At 41.4% G+C, this 23,280-nt stretch overlaps 7 pseudogenes; all 7 read right to left on the bottom strand.

Moving 5' to 3' along the window:
• Window positions 1-6,582: 6,582 nt before the first annotated feature.
• On the bottom strand, window positions 6,583-6,701 carry LOC137112569 (5S ribosomal RNA; annotated as a pseudogene).
• A 7,922-nt stretch (window positions 6,702-14,623) lies between these two features.
• LOC137112839 (5S ribosomal RNA) lies at window positions 14,624-14,742 on the bottom strand (annotated as a pseudogene).
• Window positions 14,743-15,609: 867 nt separating this feature from the next.
• Window positions 15,610-15,728, bottom strand: LOC137112838 (5S ribosomal RNA; annotated as a pseudogene).
• A 2,291-nt stretch (window positions 15,729-18,019) lies between these two features.
• LOC137112473 (5S ribosomal RNA) lies at window positions 18,020-18,138 on the bottom strand (annotated as a pseudogene).
• Window positions 18,139-18,995: 857 nt separating this feature from the next.
• On the bottom strand, window positions 18,996-19,114 carry LOC137112837 (5S ribosomal RNA; annotated as a pseudogene).
• Window positions 19,115-21,395: 2,281 nt separating this feature from the next.
• LOC137112835 (5S ribosomal RNA) lies at window positions 21,396-21,514 on the bottom strand (annotated as a pseudogene).
• A 1,568-nt stretch (window positions 21,515-23,082) lies between these two features.
• Window positions 23,083-23,201, bottom strand: LOC137112472 (5S ribosomal RNA; annotated as a pseudogene).
• Between the last annotated feature and the right edge of the window lie 79 nt (window positions 23,202-23,280).

Genomic DNA, 23,280 nt, shown 5'->3' with positions numbered 1-23,280 from the left:
GGTGGAGGTCTGCTCTGGAAAACAGAGGAATGAAGCTTAGCCGCAGCAAGACAGAATGGAGTGGTGGAGAAAAGTGTCAGGTGTGTTGTGTGATAAAAGAGTCTCAGCGAGAATGAAAGGAAAGGTGTTCAAGACGGTGGTGAGACCAGCAATGTTGTTCGGCTTAGAGACAGTGGCACTGAAGAAAAGACAGGAGGCAGAGCTGGAGGTAGCAGAGCTTAAGATGTTGAGGTTCTCTTTGGGAGTGACGAGGATGGACAGGATCAGGAGTGAGTACATCAGAGGGACAGCTCATGTTAGATGTTTTGGAGATAAAGTCAGAGAGGCCAGATTGAGGTGGTTTGGACATGTTCAGAGGAGAAACTGTGAATATATCGGTAGAAGGATGCTGAGGTTGGAGCTGCCAGGCAGGAGGTCTAGAGGAAGACCAAAGAGGAGATTTATGGATGTAGTGAGGGAGGACATGAAGTTAGTTGGTGTGAGAGAAGAGGATGTAGAGGACAGAGTTAGATGGAGGCACATGATTCGCTGTGGCGACCCCTGAAAGGGAGCAGCCGAAAGGAAAAGAAGAAGAAGGCCGAATCAACAAATATGCTTGTTTCTGCCAAATGCAGCAAAATACTGAAAGGAAAGTGGGTTTGCTTTCATATTTGACCTAGAACAACTCAGTTCATCATGGAAATATCATCGCAACATCTTTTATGTAGCCAGATAATCAAGAGTGTAAGTTTTTATGCGCTTAAAAGCATTTTCAGGCCGAATGAGCTGATTTCTGCCAATTGCAGGAAAATACTGAAAGGAAAGTGGGTTTGCCTTCATTTTTGACCCAGAAAAACTCAGTTCAGCATGGAAATATCATTGCTACAGCTTTTATTTAGCCAGAAATCAAGAGTGGAAGTTTTTATGCGCTTAAAAGCATTTTCAGGCCGAATGAGCTGATTTCTGCCAAATGCAGCAAAATACTGAAAGGAAAGTGGGTTTTCCTTCATATTTAAGCCAGAACAACTCAGTTCAGCATGGAAATATCATTGCAACAGCTTTTATTTAGCCAGAAATCAAGAGTGTAAGTTTTTATGTGCTTAAAAGCATTTTCAGGCCAAATGAGCTGATTTCTGCCAATTGCAGGAAAATACTGAAAGGAAAGTGGGTTTGCCTTCATTTTTGACCCAGAAAAACTCAGTTCAGCATGGAAATATCATTGCTACAGCTTTTATTTAGCCAGAAATCAAGAGTGGAAGTTTTTATGCGCTTAAAAGCATTTTCAGGCCGAATTAGCAAATATGCTTGTTTCTGCCAAATGCAGCAAAATACTGAAAGGAAAGTGGGTTTGCTTTCATATTTGACCTAGAACAACTCAGTTCATCATGGAAATATCATCGCAACATCTTTTATGTAGCCAGAAATCAAGAGTGTAAGTTTTTATGCGCTTAAAAGCATTTTCAGGCCGAATGAGCAAATATGCTTGTTTCTGCCAAATGCAGCAAAATACTGAAAGGAAAGTGGGTTTGCCTTCATATTTGACCCAGAACAACTCAGTTCAGCATCGCAATATCATAGCAACAGCTTTTATTTAGCCAGAAATCAAGAGTGTACGTTTTTATGCGCTTAAAAGCATTTTCAGGCCAAATGAGCAAATATGCCTGTTTCTGCCAAATGCAGCAAAATACTGAAAGGAAAGTGGGTTTGCCTTTATTTTTGACCCAGAACAACTCAGTTCAGCATGGAAATATCATGCAACAGCTTTTATTTATTCAGAAATTAAGAGTGTAAGTTTTTATGTGCTTAAAAGCATTTTCAGGCCGAATGAGCAAATATGCTTGTTTCTGCCAAATGCAGCAAAATACTGAAAGGAAAGTGGGTTTACCTTCATATTTGAGCCAGAACAACTCAGTTCAGCATGGAAATATCATTGCAAAAGCTTTTATTTATTCAGAAATCAAGAGTGTACGTTTTTATGCGCTTAAAAGCATTTTCAGGCCGAATGAGCAAATATGCTTGTTTCTGCCAAATGCAGCAAAATACTGAAAGGAAAGTGGGTTTGCCTTCATATTTGAGCCAGAACAACTCAGTTCAGCATGGAAATATCATTGCAACAGCTTTTATTTAGCCAGAAATCAAGAGTGTACGTTTTTATGCGCTTAAAAGCATTGTCAGGCCGAATGAGCTGATTTCTGCCAATTGCAGCAAAATACTGAAAGGAAAGTGGGTTTGCCTTCATATTTGAGCCAGAACAACTCAGTTCAGCATGGAAATATCATTGCAACAGCTTTTATTTAGCCAGAAATCAAGAGTGTAAGTTTTTATGCGCTTAAAAGCATTTTCAGGCCGAATGAGCAAATATGCCTGTTTCTGCCAAATGCAGCAAAATACTGAAAGGAAAGTGGGTTTGCCTTTATTTTTGACCCAGAACAACTCAGTTCAGCATGGAAATATCATGCAACAGCTTTTATTTATTCAGAAATTAAGAGTGTAAGTTTTTATGTGCTTAAAAGCATTTTCAGGCCGAATGAGCTTGTTTCTGCCAAATGCAGCAAAATACTGAAAGGAAAGTGGGTTTGCCTTCATATTTGACCCAGAACAACTCAGTTCAGCATGGAAATATCATCGCAACATCTTTTATGTAGCCAGAAATCAAGAGTGTAAGTTTTTATGTGCTTAAAAGCATTTTCAGGCCGAATGAGCAAATATGCTTGTTTCTGCCAAATGCAGCAAAATACTGAAAGGAAAGTGGGTTTGCCTTCATATTTGACCCAGAACAACTCAGTTCAGCATGGAAATATCATTGCTACAGCTTTTATTTAGCCAGAAATCAAAAGTGTAAGTTTTTATGTGCTTAAAAGCATCTTCAGGCCGAATGAGCTGATTTCTGCCAATTGCAGCAAAACACTCAAAGGAAAGTGGGTTTGCCTTCATATTTGAGCCAGAACAACTCAGTTCAGCATGGAAATATCATTGCAACAGCTTTTATTTAGCCAGAAATCAAGAGTGTAAGTTTTTATGCACTTAAAAGCATTTTCAGGCCGAATGAGCAAATATGCCTGTTTCTGCCAAATGCAGCAAAATACTGAAAGGAAAGTGGGTTTGCCTTCATATTTGACCCAGAACAACTCAGTTCAGCATGGAAACATCATTGCAACAGCTTTTATTCAGCCAGAAATCAAGAGTGTAAGTTTTTATGCGCTTAAAAGCATTTTCAGGCCGAATGAGCTGATTTCTGCCAAATGCAGTAAAATACTGAAAGGAAAGTGGGTTTGCCTTCATATTTGAGCCAGAACAACTCAGTTCAGCATGGAAATATCATTGCAACAGCTTTTATTCAGCCAGAAATCAAGAGTGTAAGTTTTTATGCGCTTAAAAGCATTTTCAGGCCGAATGAGCTGATTTCTGCCAAATGCAGCAAAATACTGAAAGGAAAGTGGGTTTGCCTTCATATTTGAGCCAGAACAACTCAGTTCAGCATGGAAATATCATTGCAACATATTTTATGTAGCCAGAAATCAAGAGTGGAAGTGTTTATGCGCTTAAAAGCATTTTCAGGCCGAATGTGCAAATATGCTTGTTTCTGCCAAATGCAGCAAAATACTAAAAGGAAAGTGGGTTCGCCTTCATATTTGACCGCGAACAACTCAGTTCAGCATGGAAATATCATTGCAACAGGTTTTATTTAGCCAGAAATCAAGAGTGTAAGATTTTATGCGCTTAAAAGCATTTTCAGGCCTAATGAGCAAATATGCTTGTTTCTGCCAAATGTAGCAAATTACTGAAAGGAAAGTGGGTTTGCCTTTATTTTTGACCCAGAACAACTCAGTTCAGCATGGAAATATCATGCAACAGCTTTTATTTATTCAGAAATTAAGAGTGTAAGTTTTTATGCGCTTAAAAGCATTTTCAGGCCGAATGAGCTTGTTTCTGCCAAATGCAGCAAAATACTGAAAGGAAAGTGGGTTTGCCTTCATATTTGACCCAGAACAACTCAGTTCAGCATGGAAATATCATCGCAACATCTTTTATGTAGCCAGAAATCAAGAGTGTAAGTTTTTATGTGCTTAAAAGCATTTTCAGGCCGAATGAGCAAATATGCTTGTTTCTGCCAAATGCAGCAAAATACTGAAAGGAAAGTGGGTTTGCCTTCATATTTGACCCAGAACAACTCAGTTCAGCATGGAAATATCATTGCTACAGCTTTTATTTAGCCAGAATTCAAAAGTGTAAGTTTTTATGTGCTTAAAAGCATCTTCAGGCCGAATGAGCTGATTTCTGCCAATTGCAGCAAAACACTCAAAGGAAAGTGGGTTTGCCTTCATATTTGAGCCAGAACAACTCAGTTCAGCATGGAAATATCATTGCTACAGCTTTTATTTAGCCAGAAATCAAGAGTGTAAGTTTTTATGCGCTTAAAAGCAAATTCAGGCCTAATTAGCAAATATGCTTGTTTCTGCCAAATGCAGCAAAATACTGAAAGGAAAGTGGGTTTGCCTTTATTTTTGACCCAGAACAACTCAGTTCAGCATGGAAATATCATTGCTACAGCTTTTATTTAGCCAGAAATCAAGAGTGTAAGTTTTTATGCGCTTAAAAGCAAATTCAGGCCTAATTAGCAAATATGCTTGTTTCTGCCAAATGCAGCAAAATACTGAAAGGAAAGTGGGTTTGCCTTTATTTTTGACCCAGAACAACTCAGTTCAGCATGGAAATATCATTGCTACAGCTTTTATTTAGCCAGAAATCAAAAGTGTAAGTTTTTATGTGCTTAAAAGCATTTTCAGGCCGAATGAGCTGATTTCTGCCAATTGCAGCAAAACACTGAAAGGAAAGTGGGTTTGCCTTCATATTTGACCCAGAACAACTCAGTTCATCATGGAAATATCATTGCAACAGCTTTTATTTAGCCAGAAATCAAGAGTGTACGTTTTTATGCGCTTAAAAGCATTTTCAGGCCGAATGAGCTGATTTCTGCCAATTGCAGCAAAATGTCAGGATCTTGTTGCACTTCCTGTCCCTGGACTTTTATTTTGTGGCCCCTTCTCCTTACTTCCTGTCCTTGGTTCTTTTCCCCAGCTTTGCCCTCGTTGTCCCTCATTGTTTGCACCTGTTCCACCCTCTATTTAAATTCAGTCTTCCCTTCACTCCCCTGCCAGATCCTCGTCATTGTTAATGTGGTCTCTGCTATTGTGGTCACTGTCTTCATCGCGGGCATCATTGTTGTCATTAATACCCTCACCAACTCCACAGTAGACTCTGGACTTTTGGTAAAGCCTGAAACTTACGTTCCTCGAACTCTTGGGAAATCTGGACTCCTCCATCTTGGACTTTGGTATCCTGGACTCTGTTTCCTGTGTGGTTTTGGTCTGAGGTTTTGCCTTTTGTTTAATTCAGTATTTTGGTCTAGTCCATAGTTTTTCTCCGCTTGTTTTATCCGGGTTTCTTTCATGTTTAGGTTTGCCGGTGCCTTATGTTGAGTTTGTTTGTGACTGCCTGCCTTTAGTCCTTGTATTAATGTGCTCTTGTGGTTTAACGTTTATCTGTGCCTGATTTACCCAGTAGCCTCTGTTAGTTCTTTCTTCTTCTTTCTCTAACTTGTCCCCTGAGCCCGAGCTGTGTTTATTTCTGGTAATTCGGTTCCCCTCTTGTTTTCAAGTTAACTCCTTTCGTGTGCTGGTCCTGTTCATCTTTTACATCTCTTTCAATAAAAGCCCCTTATTTTGCAAACCCTCGCTCTGTCTCTTCTCTTGGGTCCATCCCTTAACCTAAACGTGACACAAAATACTGAAAGGAAAGTGGGTTTGCCTTCATATTTGACCCAGAACAACTCAGTTCAGCATGGAAATATCATTGCTACAGCTTTTTTTTAGCCAGAAATCAAGAGTGGAAGTTGTTATGCGCTTAAAAGCATTTTCAGGCCGAATGAGCTGATTTCTGCCAATTGCAGCAAAATACTGAAAGGAAAGTGGGTTTGCCTTCATAATTGACCCAGAACAACTCAGTTCAGCATCGCAATATCATAACAGCTTTTATTTAGCCAGAAATCAAGAGTGGAAGTTTTTATGCGCTTAAAATAATTTTCTGGCCGAATGAGCAAATATGCTTGTTTCTGCCAAATGCAGCAAAATACTGAAAGGAAAGTGGGTTTGCCTTCATATTTGACCCAGAACAACTCAGTTCATCATGGAAATATCATTGCTACAGCTTTTATTTAGCCAGAAATCAAGAGTGTAAGTTTTTATGCGCTTAAAACCATTTTCAAGCCGAATGAGCACATATGATTGTTTCTGCTAAATGCAGCAAAATACTGAAAGGAAAGTGGGTTTGCCTTCATATTTGACCCAGAACAACTCAGTTCATCATGGAAATATCATTGCAACAGCTGGAGAAGTGGAAAGCATGACACTCGCTAAGAAGAAGATAAATGTGGCAAAGTACTAAAACGGTACTGGTCTAGTAGTAAAGAAGCACGATGGTTGACAAACCAATAAAGTAGCAAAACAGCAATGAAAGAACAAAATTGGATGAAAATATAGAACAATTTCTATGAATAAATAGGCAGTAGCACCAGCTTGTGCTGCCTGTAAACCCAAGCAAAAAAGCTTACAGCACCTGGAATTCCCAGGCGGTCTTCCTACCAAGTACTAACCAGGCCCGGCTCTATTTGGCTGCCGTGATCGGACGAGATCGGGCGCTTAGAGAGCGGTGTGGCCGTAAGCTGCATTTGACATCATCAACAGCTCTTAAAAACGCTGGAGAAGCAGAATGCATGACACTTGCTAAGAAGAAAATAAATGTGGCAAAGTACTATAACTGTACTGGTCTGTTACGCCCCTGTCTAGGGGGTCAGGGTGCAACATACAAAGATAAATTAGCATGTTCCCTCTCCGATCCCCAAACCAAAATCCAGGATCGAGATGTTCCAACAGACTGATATTTATTTTAAACGAAAGAAAGTGTCAAACAAAACATGACACTACAACTCAGGGCGAACCAAGGCCAACATAATAAACAAAATAATCCATTTCCCACAGAAAGTGCTAGCTAGCCTGATAGAAATAAACAAACCAAAAGACAGTCGCTAACCCTAACTCCCTAATGTGAAAACAGTCCAAAGAAAAAGGCAGTTCACCCCTACAGATTTAATACTATTGACAAAATATACAATTTATAAACAAAACCACAGCACAAAACCTAACCATTCAAAAATGCTAAATAAGGTTTGGAAACCAAGAACAGCAAACAGGTGCTGTTGCCAGAAAGAGCCTCGCTAGCTGTTGGGAACCGTACTTTTAAAACTCCAGGAAGTGTAGGATGCACCAATCAGCTTCCTGCACTGCCCCCCAATCTGGCCAATCAGGCAGGGCACCTATAAGAACAACTAAATAAAAACAACACATATGGCCAGGACTGTAACATGGTCTACTAGTAATGAAGCACGATGATTGACAAACCAATAAAGTAGCAAAACAGCAATGAAAAAACAAAATTTGATGAAAATATAGAACAATTTCTATGAATAAATAGGCAGTAACACCAGCTTGTGCTGCCCGTAAACCCAAGCAAAAAAGCTTACAGCACCTGGTATTCCCAGGCGGTTTTCCTACCAAGTACTAACAAGGCCCGGCCCTATTTTCTGCCGAGATCGGCCGAGATCGGGCGCTTCTTTTTTTTTTTTTTTTTTATCTTTTTATTATCAAAAATACACTTTACAAAAAGAAATTAGGTATATACAGAGATAAGTAAACAAAACATTACATCCATAGGCCTTTCAACTAAATTAAACAACTTAAAGCAAGATCTATTTCTCTAATGTAAATACATATATTTATAAATATAGGGGGATAACCATAACCACACATTGTAAACCTGTCATATATCTATCTATCTATATATATCTATATATATATAGATCTATATATCTATATATATATATAGATATATATATATACACCCATACTTTTACACACATATACCTCTCTATATACATCCATATCTATATATATACATATATACATACAAACATATATACAAACACACACACACATACATTATACACATATACATTCATATACACATACACATACCCATATATATATATATTTATATATATATAAATATATATACACACACACATACATACATACAAATACATATACAATAATAGGTCAATAAAATTCACCCAAAATCAAAGTGCAATCTACCCTCCCCATCTAACACACATAAATCATTTTTTACCCCCCATTTAATGAGAAACCCCTCATTATCAACCGAAAACAGAATACTCAAATAATGTGACACCATATTTTGAAAAATCAACACCCTCTTCATCTTTTTCCCTTCATACAATGCATAATTCCTGGCTATATACACAACATGACGAGCTACACTCAACAAGAAATTCACTAACCCCACATTTATTTTTGTATGTCCCTTGTCTAACCCAAAACACCACACCCAATCCCATGCCTCACCTTCCAAACCAGTCACCTTACACTTATTTCTTAATAAACTTTTTACCCAATTCCTGAATTTTTGTGTGACCGCACAGCACAACAACAAGTGATTAAAATCCTCATCCTCCATCCCGCAGACCGCACATGTTCTCACATATGTGTGCTTACTGATCTGGTGTAGGACGACAGAGACAAGCACTCTCCTGTGACGCAGTCTGAAATTTGTATTAGCTATCGCAGGGGGGAGCCATTTATCATGCATATTAGTCCAGATTGTAGAAGTGGGTCGGGTAGGGAACACATGCGACCATGAGGAGTTTGCTGTGGGCTGTTTGAATATCTTGTCAGTTAGAACCTTGTACCAAAATTTTGACTGTAAATCTTTGAAATCCCTATTTTTGAGATCACAGGAGAGTGAAAAATCAATTCTGCCATCCCCCACCAGCTCACCATCTGCTTCCTGCAACTTCTCCCTCCATTCCAGTGGCATTCTCTGACAGATATCTGTACAGAAATGTAACACCTTGGCCCATCTGATGTTCACACCTGTCCTTCTTACTTTTTTAAGGACTTCCAGAGGGTTTAAGGCCCCTGTCTGGTCCAGAACATCCCCAATTTGGTGAAACACCCCATTTAAGGCCCCCCGGCTAACCAGGAATCTCTCCCGGCCACCGAGACGCGGGTTACCAAAGATTGGTTGCTTAAGTACATCTACTTTCGAAATCAATTTGCACTCTAGATGTGGCAAGACCTGAACCCACGCCTCAGCGGCCTCCTGGAAAAGTGGGTCTGCATCTGCCACAGGCCGTGCCAGCGCACTGCTGCATAAATTGTACTCCCCACACGCACCCCTCCTCCTTATCTCTGCGTCCAAGTAGTCCTTCCAAATATAATCTGTCTTATCATATAGCCATTTTTTAAAAAGTTTCAGTCTTAAAGATATTAATTTGGTTTTCAAATCACAGAGATTCAAACCCCCTTTTGCGTATGGCCCAACTAGTGTCTTGTGAGCAATAGTGAAGGCCTTGCCTTTCCACAAGAAACCGCTGATAGCGCTGCACAGCCCGGACAGTACATCGCCCGGCAGGTGACAGACCTGCATGGCATAGACCAGCCCCGGCACTATTATGGAGTTTATAATGACCACTCTTCCCTTCAGCCCAAGACCTCTCATCTTCCACAGCCCAAGCCTGGACCTACACCACGCGAGCCTCTCCTCCCAGGTTTTGCGGACGCTGACCAGCGGCTGAGGACAAATATATATCCCAAGTAGCTTGACCTCAGTCTCACCCCTTTTAAAATTCAGACCCACATCCCCTAGAGCAGACCCGGGCCCACAAATAAGGCTGGATTTCTCCCTATTAACTCGCGCTCCCGCCGCCTGCTCATATGCTTCAAGGTGCTTTAGCACCTGTTGTAAACTCTCACCATCCTTAACCATAATACTTATATCATCCGCATACTGAGCTATTTTGAACTCATTACCTTTGGGAGATGTTATCCCCTTGATAAGCGGATCGGTTATAATGGATTGTGCAAGAGGCTCTGCTACAATTGCATATAGCATAGCAGACAGCGGACATCCCTGCCTTACTGATCTCTCTAGGGGGAAAGGATCTGTTAAGAGGCCGTTACATTTCACGACACTAGTAGCCCGGCTGTACAACAACTTCACCCATTCTCGAAAAATTGGGCCGAACCCAAAAACCCCCAGACATCCAAAGAGAAACTCATGACTGACCCTGTCAAATGCCTTCTCCAAGTCAACACTGAGGTATATGCCCCCTGTCATCATTAGATTTTCAAAAGACAACTTTGTTGACAGGATGCAGTCAGCAATATCCCTCCCAGGAATACTGTAAGTCTGGGTAGGCCCAATTATCGAGCCGATCACTCCTTTGAGCCTAAAACCCAGTACCTTAGTCAGGATCTTATAGTCAGTGTTGAGCAGGCTAATTGGTCTATAGTTTGCTAGGTCAGATTTTTCCCCTTTATTTTTATACACTAGAGTGATCACTCCCCTCATGAAGGACTCTGCGCACCTGCCCTCCTCCTGTATGGCCAAAAACAGTCTGCAGAGGACAGGGGCAAGCAGGTAACTGAAATGCTGATAGAATTCAGCTTAGAGACCGTCCGAACCTGGGCTCCTTGATGTATTCAGGGCTAAGATTGCCTCTTTCACTTCTTCCAGCTGGATGTTTTCATCACACAAAGCCGCATCCTCGTGACTGAGGGAGCAGCTAATTTTCCCAAGTACTTGATTTAACTTTATCTGTGATATCTTTTGCCTACTAAACAAATTGGAATAGAAATCTTGCACGGTTTGTAAAATATCCACTGAATCAGTATGTGTGTTACCCTCCGAGTCCTTTATTTCAGAAATATATGTTTTGGTCTGTTTCCTCTTTTCCAAACCCAGAAAAAATGCAGTACAGCGCTCACCTTTCAACATATGCTGCGCTTTGCTGCGGATCATTGCACCCCCGCATTTTCTCTCATCCAGCTGTCTCAACTGCTCCCTCAGCACAAGATACGTCTCCAACGGATGTCCACACCCAGCCTCAACCAACTCAAGCTCCTTTTTCAGGCGGTCCCTCTGCTCATCCTCCTCTCTTTTCTCTCTTTGTCTTTTCTCTCTGCTCAATGCGATGCAGCGCTTCTTCATTTTTAACTTAGTGCGCTCCCACCACTCAATGATGTCAACCACAAACTCACTTTGATCACATAGAGCAGAGAGAAAAGACTCCATTTTTGCTCTAAAAAATCCATCCTCTAAGAGGCTTGAATTAAAGCACCACAAGCCCCCATTCCTCTGCACCCTGCCCTCCCCTAGAGCCACTCTCAGAGAGGCATGATCACTCCAAGTGCAAAACTCATATTTACAGTTATTTAAAACCGTAACCAAACCTGACGCTAGCAAGCACAAATCTATTCTAGATTGTTTCAGCCTGCCCAACACCACTTGCCTGCGCGAATACGCACGGGTACCGGGGTTCAGTACTCTCCATGCATCCATCAAGTCACACTCTTCCATCCATTCAAACACAGCCGACCTACTAGTGTCATTCTTAAATTTATTGTTGACACCCACATCTATCCTAGCCAGTGTCAAATTCCAGTCCCCTATCACCACCGAGCGATCATCTGTCCATCTTTTACAGCGCCTGAAAAAAACCCTCCTCTCTCCTTCCCTATTTGGCCCATATAAATTCACAATTCTATATCTCTGACTCTGTTCAATTACATCAATCACCAGTAGCCTTCCCTGATCATCCTTAGAAATTTGCAGGACACTCTCAAACAATCCAGGCTTTACAAAGATTGCTACCCCTGCAGTTTTGTCTGGGGAGAGAGAATAAAAAAGATCCCCTCTCCAAAAGCACTTTATGCTTTTTATTGTCTCAGAGGTCCACCTGCATTCCTGGACGCACAGGATGTCACACAGCATTTTCCCGCAAAGCTGTTCAATTTTCTCAAAGTTTTTAAGACCATTCAAATTTTGAGAGAGAAGCAGCATTCCCAGAAAAAAAACTAAAATCGGCCCTGTCATTTTTTGGCATATTTCTTACCTTTATTTCTATACCCTCCCTCAGTTCCACTTGGCTTACCCTGCTGTGCCCTCTTCCTGACCCGTTTTACCCATTGGACATCCATCTCTAAATCTGAGTCCACGCTACTAGCCTGGGGAGCCAGCAGGGCTACATCAGAAGTGGGTATTCGAGTGGTGGACTCTATTTCATTTTGAGAGTGAGGCTCATTCGGCTCAGGCCGTGGTGAGCCTAGCCAGCCCCCTTCAGGGCGACTCGCCGCATCCCCGCTCCAGTCCGCCAGCACATGATCCATACTGGATCCTAGCTCATCGACCCCCTCATTTCTTATGCCCTCTTGCACCAACAAGTCAGCACTCTGTGACACCACCTCATCTCCAAGCTCATTCCCACTCTCTGTCTTGCTACCCAGGGCTGGCTCCTCTGCAGGCCTGACATTACTCCACTCATCATCAGAGATGGAGTCCCGGTCTACCTCCCCTTCCCCTTCACCTGCATTATGGCAATTACATTGCTCCGCTGGGGCATGGCACGCAACACACCTGTGCACCCAGGCATCACACTCACGTGCATAATGACCCTGTTTATTGCATTTAAAGCATGTGAAATCTGGGCAATCTCTAACTATATGCCCAGGCTGTAAACACATCCTACACACTTTAACTTGATTATTATGAATAACTCTGAAGTATTCTGGCCCTGTGGCCGTCATAAATTTCGAGGAATATGGTAATGACTGCACAGTTTCATTAAATTTAACTTTTACATATCTTGTTCCGTCCGCCACGTCAGTCCCAGGCCACAACCGTCTTTTAATAGGAGAGATTGCTCTCACTCCCCACACATCCAGTTTTTCTAAAATGTCCTCATCCGCAATATAGGCAGGCAAATTCAAAAATGTCACCACCAATTCATCGATAACTAAAGTTTTCACCATCACCACTGCTCTACCCACTTTAAATCCATCTAAAAGTCTTTTCTTTCCAGCTTCGCTCTTGACCGTCACCTCATATTTATTCGGCCCCGTCTCACGCAATGCAACGATGCCTCCACACACATCACGCATTGCTCTCAGCAGTTCCATTGTCTTAACTTTCTCTTCTCCCACCACCTCAGCCAATACAGTCAAGTCCCTATCATACCGCATTTCTTTCCGTGTCTCTGTCGCTCCACCCGGCTCCGATCGCGTGCTTACCCGTTCTCCCTGTTGTCTCTCATCTGCCGCCAAACAGTCATTCTCCATTCTCCGTCCAGGCCGCTCCTTTGCAATCTCCATTCTTTTCTCAATCTGCTTGACACCCTTATTCAGCGACTTCCTCGTCTCCTCCGCCAGCTCCAGCTCATTCCCTCTCCATGCGCTTTCCCCATAGACGCCAATTTTCTCCGTATCCATTCTTCTCCTTCCACTCTTTCCAGCCACTGTTAAACAGGCTTCTTCTTCTCGCATGCCTCTGCCGTTCTCCATTATGAGCAGTCTATCAGAAATCGCGCGAAAAAGAAAACCCAAAAAAGTTCAAAAACTAGAAAAACCACAAAAAATAAAGGCGCCCCCGAACGGAGAAACTCCGCCGGGGGGTTTCATAAAAATAATGAATACAAACTCAAACGCACTACACTGGATAGGCCAAACACTAATACGAAAACGAAAAATGCACGTCAAACGCGAAGCAGCTCACATACGTGTCCCTTCCTGAAAGCACACTGACTCAGAAAGACCATACCCCTGTCCTCCTCCAATCGGGCGCTTAGAGAGCGGTGTGGCCGTAAGCTGCATTTGACATCATCAACAGCTCTTAAAAACGCTGGAGAAGCAGAATGCATGACACTTGCTAAGAAGAAGATAAATGTGGCAAAGTACAAAGTACTATAACTGTACTGGTCTGTTACGCCCCTGTCCAGGGGGTCAGGGTGCAACATACAAAGATAAATTAGCATGTTCCCTCTCCGATCCCCAAACCAAAATCCAGGATCGAGATGTTCCAACAGAATGATATTTATTTTAAACGAAAGAAAGTGTCAAACAAAACATGACACTACAACTCAGGGCGAACCAAGGCCAACATAATAAACAAAATAAGCCATTTCCCACAGAAAGTGCTAGCTAGCCTGATAGAAATAAACAAACCAAAAGACAGTCGCTAACCCTAACTCCCTAATGTGAAAACAAGAGAAAACAATCAAAAGAAAATGGCTGTTCGACCCCAACAGATTTAATACTATTTACAAAATATACAATTTATAAACAAAACCACGGCATAAAACCTAACAATTCAAAAATGCTAAATAAAGTTTGGAAACCAAGAACAGCAAACAGGTGCTGCTGCCAGAAAGAGCCTCGCTAGCTGTTGGGAACCGTACTTTTAAAACTCCAGGAAGTGTAGGATGGACCAATCAGCTTCCTGTACTGCCCCCCAATCCGGCCAATCAGGCAGGGCACCTATAAGAACGAGAAAATAAAAACAACACATATGGCCAGGACCGTAACATGGTCTACTAGTAATGAAGCACGATGGTTGACAAACCAATAAAGTAGCAAAACAGCAATGAAAGAACAAAATTTGATGAAAATATAGCACAATTTCTATGAATAAATAGGCAGTAACACCAGCTTGTGCTGCCCGTAAACCCAAGCAAAAAAGCTTACAGCACCTGGTATTCCCAGGCGGTCTTCCTACCAAGTACTAACCAGGCCCGGCTCTATTTGGCTGCCGAGATCGGACGAGATCGGGCGCTTAGAGAGCGGTGTGGCCGTAAGCTGCATTTGACATCATCAACAGCTCTTAAAAACGCTGGAGAAGCAGAATGCATGACACTTGCTAAGAAGAAGATAAATGTGGCAAAGTACAAAGTACTATAACTGTACTGGTCTGTTACGCCCCTGTCCAGGGGGTCAGGGTGCAACATACAAAGATAAATTAGCATGTTCCCTCTCCGATCCCCAAACCAAAATCCAGGATCGAGATGTTCCAACAGAATGATATTTATTTTAAACGAAAGAAAGTGTCAAACAAAACATGACACTACAACTCAGGGCGAACCAAGGCCAACATAATAAACAAAATAAGCCATTTCCCACAGAAAGTGCTAGCTAGCCTGATAGAAATAAACAAACCAAAAGACAGTCGCTAACCCTAACTCCCTAATGTGAAAACAAGAGAAAACAATCAAAAGAAAATGGCTGTTCACCCCTACAGATTTAATACGAATTACAAAATATACAATTTATAAACAAAACCACGGCACAAAACCTAACAATTCAAAAATGCTAAATAAGGTTTGGAAACCAAGAACAGCAAACAGGTGTTACTGCCAGAAAGAGCCTCGCTAGCTGTTGGGAACCGTACTTTTAAAACTCCAGGAAGTGTAGGATGGACCAATCAGCTTCCTGTACTGCCCCCCAATCCGGCCAATCAGGCAGGGCACCTATAAGAACAACAAAATAAAAACAACACATATGGCCAGGACCGTAACATGGTCTACTAGTAATGAAGCACGATGGTTGAAAAACCAATAAAGTAGCAAAACAGCAATGAAAGAACAAAATTTGATGAAAATATAGCACAATTTCTATGAATAAATAGGCAGTAACACCAGCTTGTGCTGCCCGTAAACCCAAGCAAAAAAGCTTACAGCACCTGGTATTCCCAGGCGGTCTTCCTACCAAGTACTAACCAGGCCCGGCTCTATTTGGCTGCCGAGATCGGACGAGATCGGGCGCTTAGAGAGCGGTGTGGCCGTAAGCTGCATTTGACATCATCAACAGCTCTTAAAAACGCTGGAGAAGCAGAATGCATGACACTTGCTAAGAAGAAGATAAATGTGGCAAAGTACAAAGTACTATAACTGTACTGGTCTGTTACGCCCCTGTCCAGGGGGTCAGGGTGCAACATACAAAGATAAATTAGCATGTTCCCTCTCCGATCCCCAAACCAAAATCCAGGATCGAGATGTTCCAACAGAATGATATTTATTTTAAACGAAAGAAAGTGTCAAACATAACATGACACTACAACTCAGGGCGAACCAAGGCCAACATAATAAACAAAATAAGCCATTTCCCACAGAAAGTGCTAGCTAGCCTGATAGAAATAAACAAACCAAAAGACAGTCGCTAACCCTAACTCCCTAATGTGAAAACAAGAGAAAACAATCAAAAGAAAATGGCTGTTCACCCCTACAGATTTAATACGAATTACAAAATATACAATTTATAAACAAAACCACGGCACAAAACCTAACAATTCAAAAATGCTAAATAAGGTTTGGAAACCAAGAACAGCAAACAGGTGCTGCTGCCAGAAAGAGCCTCGCTAGCTGTTGGGAACCGTACTTTTAAAACTCCAGGAAGTGTAGGATGGACCAATCAGCTTCCTGTACTGCCCCTCAATCCGGCCAATCAGGCAGGGCACCTATAAGAACGAGAAAATAAAAACAACACATATGGCCAGGACCGTAACATGGTCTACTAGTAATGAAGCACGATGGTTGAAAAACCAATAAAGTAGCAAAACAGCAATGAAAGAACAAAATTTGATGAAATTTGATATTACTATAACTGTACTGGTCTGTTACGCCCCTGTCCAGGGGGTCAGGGTGCAACATACAAAGATAAATTAGCATGTTCCCTCTCCGATCCCCAAACCAAAATCCAGGATCGAGATGTTCCAACAGAATGATATTTATTTTAAACGAAAGAAAGTGTCAAACAAAACATGACACTACAACTCAGGGCGAACCAAGGCCAACATAATAAACAAAATAAGCCATTTCCCACAGAAAGTGCTAGCTAGCCTGATAGAAATAAACAAACCAAAAGACAGTCGCTAACCCTCACTCCCTAATGTGAAAACAAGAGAAAACAATCAAAAGAAAATGGCTGTTCACCCCTACAGATTTAATACGAATTACAAAATATACAATTTATAAACAAAACCACGGCACAAAACCTAACAATTCAAAAATGCTAAATAAGGTTTGGAAACCAAGAACAGCAAACAGGTGCTGCTGCCAGAAAGAGCCTCGCTAGCTGTTGGGAACCGTACTTTTAAAACTCCAGGAAGTGTAGGATGGACCAATCAGCTTCCTGTACTGCCCCTCAATCCGGCCAATCTGGCAGGGCACCTATAAGAACGAGAAAATAAAAACAACACATATGGCCAGGACCGTAACATGGTCTACTAGTAATGAAGCACGATGGTTGAAAAACCAATAAAGTAGCAAAACAGCAATGAAAGAACAAAATTTGATGAAATTTGATATTACTATAACTGTACTGGTCTGTTACGCCCCTGTCCAGGGGGTCAGGGTGCAACATACAAAGATAAATTAGCATGTTCCCTCTCCGATCCCCAAACCAAAATCCAGTATCGAGATGTTCCAACAGAATGCAATTTATTTTAAACGAAAGAAAGTGTCAAACAAAACATGACACTACAACTCAGGGCGAACCAAGGCCAACATAATAAACAAAATAAGCCATTTCCCACAGAAAGTGCTAGCTAGCCTGATAGAAATAAACAAACCAAAAGACAGTCGCTAACCCTAACTCCCTAATGTGAAAACAAGAGAAAACAATCAAAAGAAAATGGCTGTTCACTCCTACAGATTTAATACGAATTACAAAATATACAATTTATAAACAAAACCACGGCACAAAACCTAACAATTCAAAAATGCTAAATAAGGTTTGGAAACCAAGAACAGCAAACAGGTGCTGCTGCCAGAAAGAGCCTCGCTAGCTGTTGGGAACCGTACTTTTAAAACTCCAGGAAGTGTAGGATGGACCAATCAGCTTCCTGTACTGCCGCCCAATCCGGCCAATCAGGCAGGGCACCTATAAGAACAAGAAAATAAAAACAACACATATGGCCAGGACCGTAACATGGTCTACTAGTAATGAAGCACGATGGTTGACAAACCAATAAAGTAGCAAAACAGAAATGAAAGAACAAAATTTGATGAAAATATAGAACAATTTCTATGAATAAATAGGCAGTAACACCAGCTTGTGCTGCCCGTAAACCCAAGCAAAAAAGCTTACAGCACCTGGTATTCCCACGCGGTCTTCCTACCAAGTACTAACCAGGCCCGGCTCTATTTGGCTGCCAAGATCGGACGAGATCGGGCGCTTAGAGAGCGGTGTGGCCGTAAGCTGCATTTGACATCGTCAACAGCTCTTAAAAACGCTGGAGAAGCAGAATGCATGACACTTGCTAAGAAGAAGATAAATGTGGCAAAGTACAAAGTACTATAACTGTACTGGTCTGTTACGCCCCTGTCAAGGGGGTCAGGGTGCAACATACAAAGATAAATTAGCATGTTCCCTCTCCGATCCCCAAACCAAAATCCAGGATCGAGATGTTCCAACAGAATGATATTTATTTTAAACGAAAGAAAGTGTCAAACAAAACATGACACTACAACTCAGAGCGAACCAAGGCCAACATAATAAACAAAATAAGCCATTTCCCACAGAAAGTGCTAGCTAGCCTGATAGAAATAAACAAACCAAAAGACAGTCGCTAACCCTAACTCCCAAATGTGAAAACAATCCAAAGAAAATGGCAGTTCACCCCTACAGATTTAATACTATTTACAAAATATACAATTTATAAACAAAACCACGGCATAAAACCTAACAATTCAAAAATGCTAAATAAGGTTTGGAAACCAAGAACAGCAAACAGGTGTTACTGCCAGAAAGAGCCTCGCTAGCTGTTGGGAACCGTACTTTTAAAACTCCAGGAAGTGTAGGATGGACCAATCAGCTTCCTGTACTGCCCCCCAATCCGGCCAATCAGGCAGGGCACCTATAAGAACAAGAAAATAAAAACAACACATATGGCCAGGACCGTAACATGGTCTACTAGTAATGAAGCACGATGGTTGAAAAACCAATAAAGTAGCAAAACAGCAATGAAAGAACAAAATTTGATGAAAATATAGCACAATTTCTATGAATAAATAGGCAGTAACACCAGCTTGTGCTGCCCGTAAACCCAAGCAAAAAAGCTTACAGCACCTGGTATTCCCAGGCGGTCTTCCTACCAAGTACTAACCAGGCCCGGCTCTATTTGGCTGCCGAGATCGGACGAGATCGGGCGCTTAGAGAGCGGTGTGGCCGTAAGCTGCATTTGACATCATCAACAGCTCTTAAAAACGCTGGAGAAGCAGAATGCATGACACTTGCTAAGAAGAAAATAAATGTGGCAAAGTACAAAGTACTATAACTGTACTGGTCTGTTACGCCCCTGTCCAGGGGGTCAGGGTGCAACATACAAAGATAAATTAGCATGTTCCCTCTCCGATCCCCAAACCAAAATCCAGGATCGAGATGTTCCAACAGAATGATATTTATTTTAAACGAAAGAAAGTGTCAAACAAAACATGACACTACAACTCAGGGCGAACCAAGGCCAACATAATAAACAAAATAAGCCATTTCCCACAGAAAGTGCTAGCTAGCCTGATAGAAATAAACAAACCAAAAGACAGTCGCTAACCCTAACTCCCTAATGTGAAAACAAGAGAAAACAATCAAAAGAAAATGGCTGTTCACCCCTACAGATTTAATACGAATTACAAAATATACAATTTATAAACAAAACCACGGCACAAAACCTAACAATTCAAAAATGCTAAATAAGGTTTGGAAACCAAGAACAGCAAACAGGTGTTGCTGCCAGAAAGAGCCTCGCTAGCTGTTGGGAACCGTACTTTTAAAACTCCAGGAAGTGTAGGATGGACCAATCAGCTTCCTGTACTGCCCCCCAACCCGGCCAATCAGGCAGGGCACCTATAAGAACAACAAAATAAAAACAACACATATGGCCAGGACCGTAACATGGTCTACTAGTAATGAAGCACGATGGTTGACAAACCAATAAAGTAGCAAAACAGCAATGAAAGAACAAAATTTGATGAAATTTGATATTACTATAACTGTACTGGTCTGTTACGCCCCTGTCCAGGGGGTCAGGGTGCAACATACAAAGATAAATTAGCATGTTCCCTCTCCGATCCCCAAACCAAAATCCAGTATCGAGATGTTCCAACAGAATGATATTTATTTTAAACGAAAGAAAGTGTCAAACAAAACATGACACTACAACTCAGGGCGAACCAAGGCCAACATAATAAACAAAATAAGCCATTTCCCACAGAAAGTGCTAGCTAGCCTGATAGAAATAAACAAACCAAAAGACAGTCGCTAACCCTAACTCCCTAATGTGAAAACAAGAGAAAACAATCAAAAGAAAATGGCTGTTCACCCCTACAGATTTAATACGAATTACAAAATATACAATTTATAAACAAAACCACGGCACAAAACCTAACAATTCAAAAATGCTAAATAAGGTTTGGAAACCAAGAACAGCAAACAGGTGCTGCTGCCAGAAAGAGCCTCGCTAGCTGTTGGGAACCGTACTTTTAAAACTCCAGGAAGTGTAGGATGGACCAATCAGCTTCCTGTACTGCCCCTCAATCCGGCCAATCAGGCAGGGCACCTATAAGAACGACAAAATAAAAACAACACATATGGCCAGGACCGTAACATGGTCTACTAGTAATGAAGCACGATGGTTGAAAAACCAATAAAGTAGCAAAACAGCAATGAAAGAACAAAATTTGATGAAATTTGATATTACTATAACTGTACTGGTCTGTTACGCCCCTGTCCAGGGGGTCAGGGTGCAACATACAAAGATAAATTAGCATGTTCCCTCTCCGATCCCCAAACCAAAATCCAGTATCGAGATGTTCCAACAGAATGATATTTATTTTAAACGAAAGAAAGTGTCAAACAAAACATGACACTACAACTCAGGGCGAACCAAGGCCAACATAATAAACAAAATAAGCCATTTCCCACAGAAAGTGCTAGCTAGCCTGATAGAAATAAACAAACCAAAAGACAGTCGCTAACCCTAACTCCCAAATGTGAAAACAATCCAAAGAAAATGGCAGTTCACCCCTACAGATTTAATACTATTTACAAAATATACAATTTATAAACAAAACCACGGCATAAAACCTAACAATTCAAAAATGCTAAATAAGGTTTGGAAACCAAGAACAGCAAACAGGTGCTGCTGCCAGAAAGAGCCTCGCTAGCTGTTGGGAACCGTACTTTTAAAACTCCAGGAAGTGTAGGATGGACCAATCAGCTTCCTGTACTGACCCTCAATCCGGCCAATCAGGCAGGGCACCTATAAGAACGAGAAAATAAAAACAACACATATGGCCAGGACCGTAACATGGTCTACTAGTAATGAAGCACGATGGTTGACAAACCAATAAAGTAGCAAAACAGCAATGAAAGAACAAAATTTGATGAAAATATAGCACAATTTCTATGAATAAATAGGCAGTAACACCAGCTTGTGCTGCCCGTAAACCCAAGCAAAAAAGCTTACAGCACCTGGTATTCCCAGGCGGTCTTCCTACCAAGTACTAACCAGGCCCGGCTCTATTTGGCTGCCGAGATCGGACGAGATCGGGCGCTTAGAGAGCGGTGTGGCCGTAAGCTGCATTTGACATCATCAACAGCTCTTAAAAACGCTGGAGAAGCAGAATGCATGACACTTGCTAAGAAGAAGATAAATGTGGCAAAGTACAAAGTACTATAACTGTACTGGTCTGTTACGCCCCTGTCCAGGGGGTCAGGGTGCAACATACAAAGATAAATTAGCATGTTCCCTCTCCGATCCCCAAACCAAAATCCAGGATCGAGATGTTCCAACAGAATGATATTTATTTTAAACGAAAGAAAGTGTCAAACAAAACATGACACTACAACTCAGAGCGAACCAAGGCCAACATAATAAACAAAATAAGCCATTTCCCACAGAAAGTGCTAGCTAGCCTGATAGAAATAAACAAACCAAAAGACAGTCGCTAACCCTAACTCCCAAAGTGAAAACAATCCAAAGAAAATGGCAGTTCACCCCTACAGATTTAATACTATTTACAAAATATACAATTTATAAACAAAACCACGGCATAAAACCTAACAATTCAAAAATGCTAAATAAGGTTTGGAAACCAAGAACAGCAAACAGGTGTTACTGCCAGAAAGAGCCTCGCTAGCTGTTGGGAACCGTACTTTTAAAACTCCAGGAAGTGTAGGATGGACCAATCAGCTTCCTGTACTGCCCCCCAATCCGGCCAATCAGGCAGGGCACCTATAAGAACAACAAAATAAAAACAACACATATGGCCAGGACCGTAACATGGTCTACTAGTAATGAAGCACGATGGTTGAAAAACCAATAAAGTAGCAAAACAGCAATGAAAGAACAAAATTTGATGAAATTTGATATTACTATAACTGTACTGGTCTGTTACGCCCCTGTCCAGGGGGTCAGGGTGCAACATACAAAGATAAATTAGCATGTTCCCTCTCCGATCCCCAAACCAAAATCCAGGATCGAGATGTTCCAACAGAATGATATTTATTTTAAACGAAAGAAAGTGTCAAACAAAACATGACACTACAACTCAGGGCGAACCAAGGCCAACATAATAAACAAAATAAGCCATTTCCCACAGAAAGTGCTAGCTAGCCTGATAGAAATAAACAAACCAAAAGACAGTCGCTAACCCTAACTCCCTAATGTGAAAACAAGAGAAAACAATCAAAAGAAAATGGCTGTTCACCCCTACAGATTTAATACGAATTACAAAATATACAATTTATAAACAAAACCACGGCACAAAACCTAACAATTCAAAAATGCTAAATAAGGTTTGGAAACCAAGAACAGCAAACAGGTGCTGCTGCCAGAAAGAGCCTCGCTAGCTGTTGGGAACCGTACTTTTAAAACTCCAGGAAGTGTAGGATGGACCAATCAGCTTCCTGTACTGCCCCTCAATCCGGCCAATCTGGCAGGGCACCTATAAGAACGAGAAAATAAAAACAACACATATGGCCAGGACCGTAACATGGTCTACTAGTAATGAAGCACGATGGTTGAAAAACCAATAAAGTAGCAAAACAGAAATGAAAGAACAAAATTTGATGAAAATATAGAACAATTTCTATGAATAAATAGGCAGTAACACCAGCTTGTGCTGCCCGTAAACCCAAGAAAAAAAGCTTACAGCACCTGGTATTCCCACGCGGTCTTCCTACCAAGTACTAACCAGGCCCGGCTCTATTTGGCTGCCAAGATCGGACGAGATCGGGCGCTTAGAGAGCGGTGTGGCCGTAAGCTGCATTTGACATCGTCAACAGCTCTTAAAAACGCTGGAGAAGCAGAATGCATGACACTTCCTAAGAAGAAGATAAATGT

This window comes from Channa argus, unplaced genomic scaffold (genome assembly GCF_033026475.1).
Source record: "Channa argus isolate prfri unplaced genomic scaffold, Channa argus male v1.0 Contig014, whole genome shotgun sequence".
Lineage (NCBI taxonomy): Eukaryota > Metazoa > Chordata > Actinopteri > Anabantiformes > Channidae > Channa > Channa argus.
Note: the sequence above shows the minus strand (reverse complement) of the source record. Positions and strands in the feature narration are given on the sequence as shown.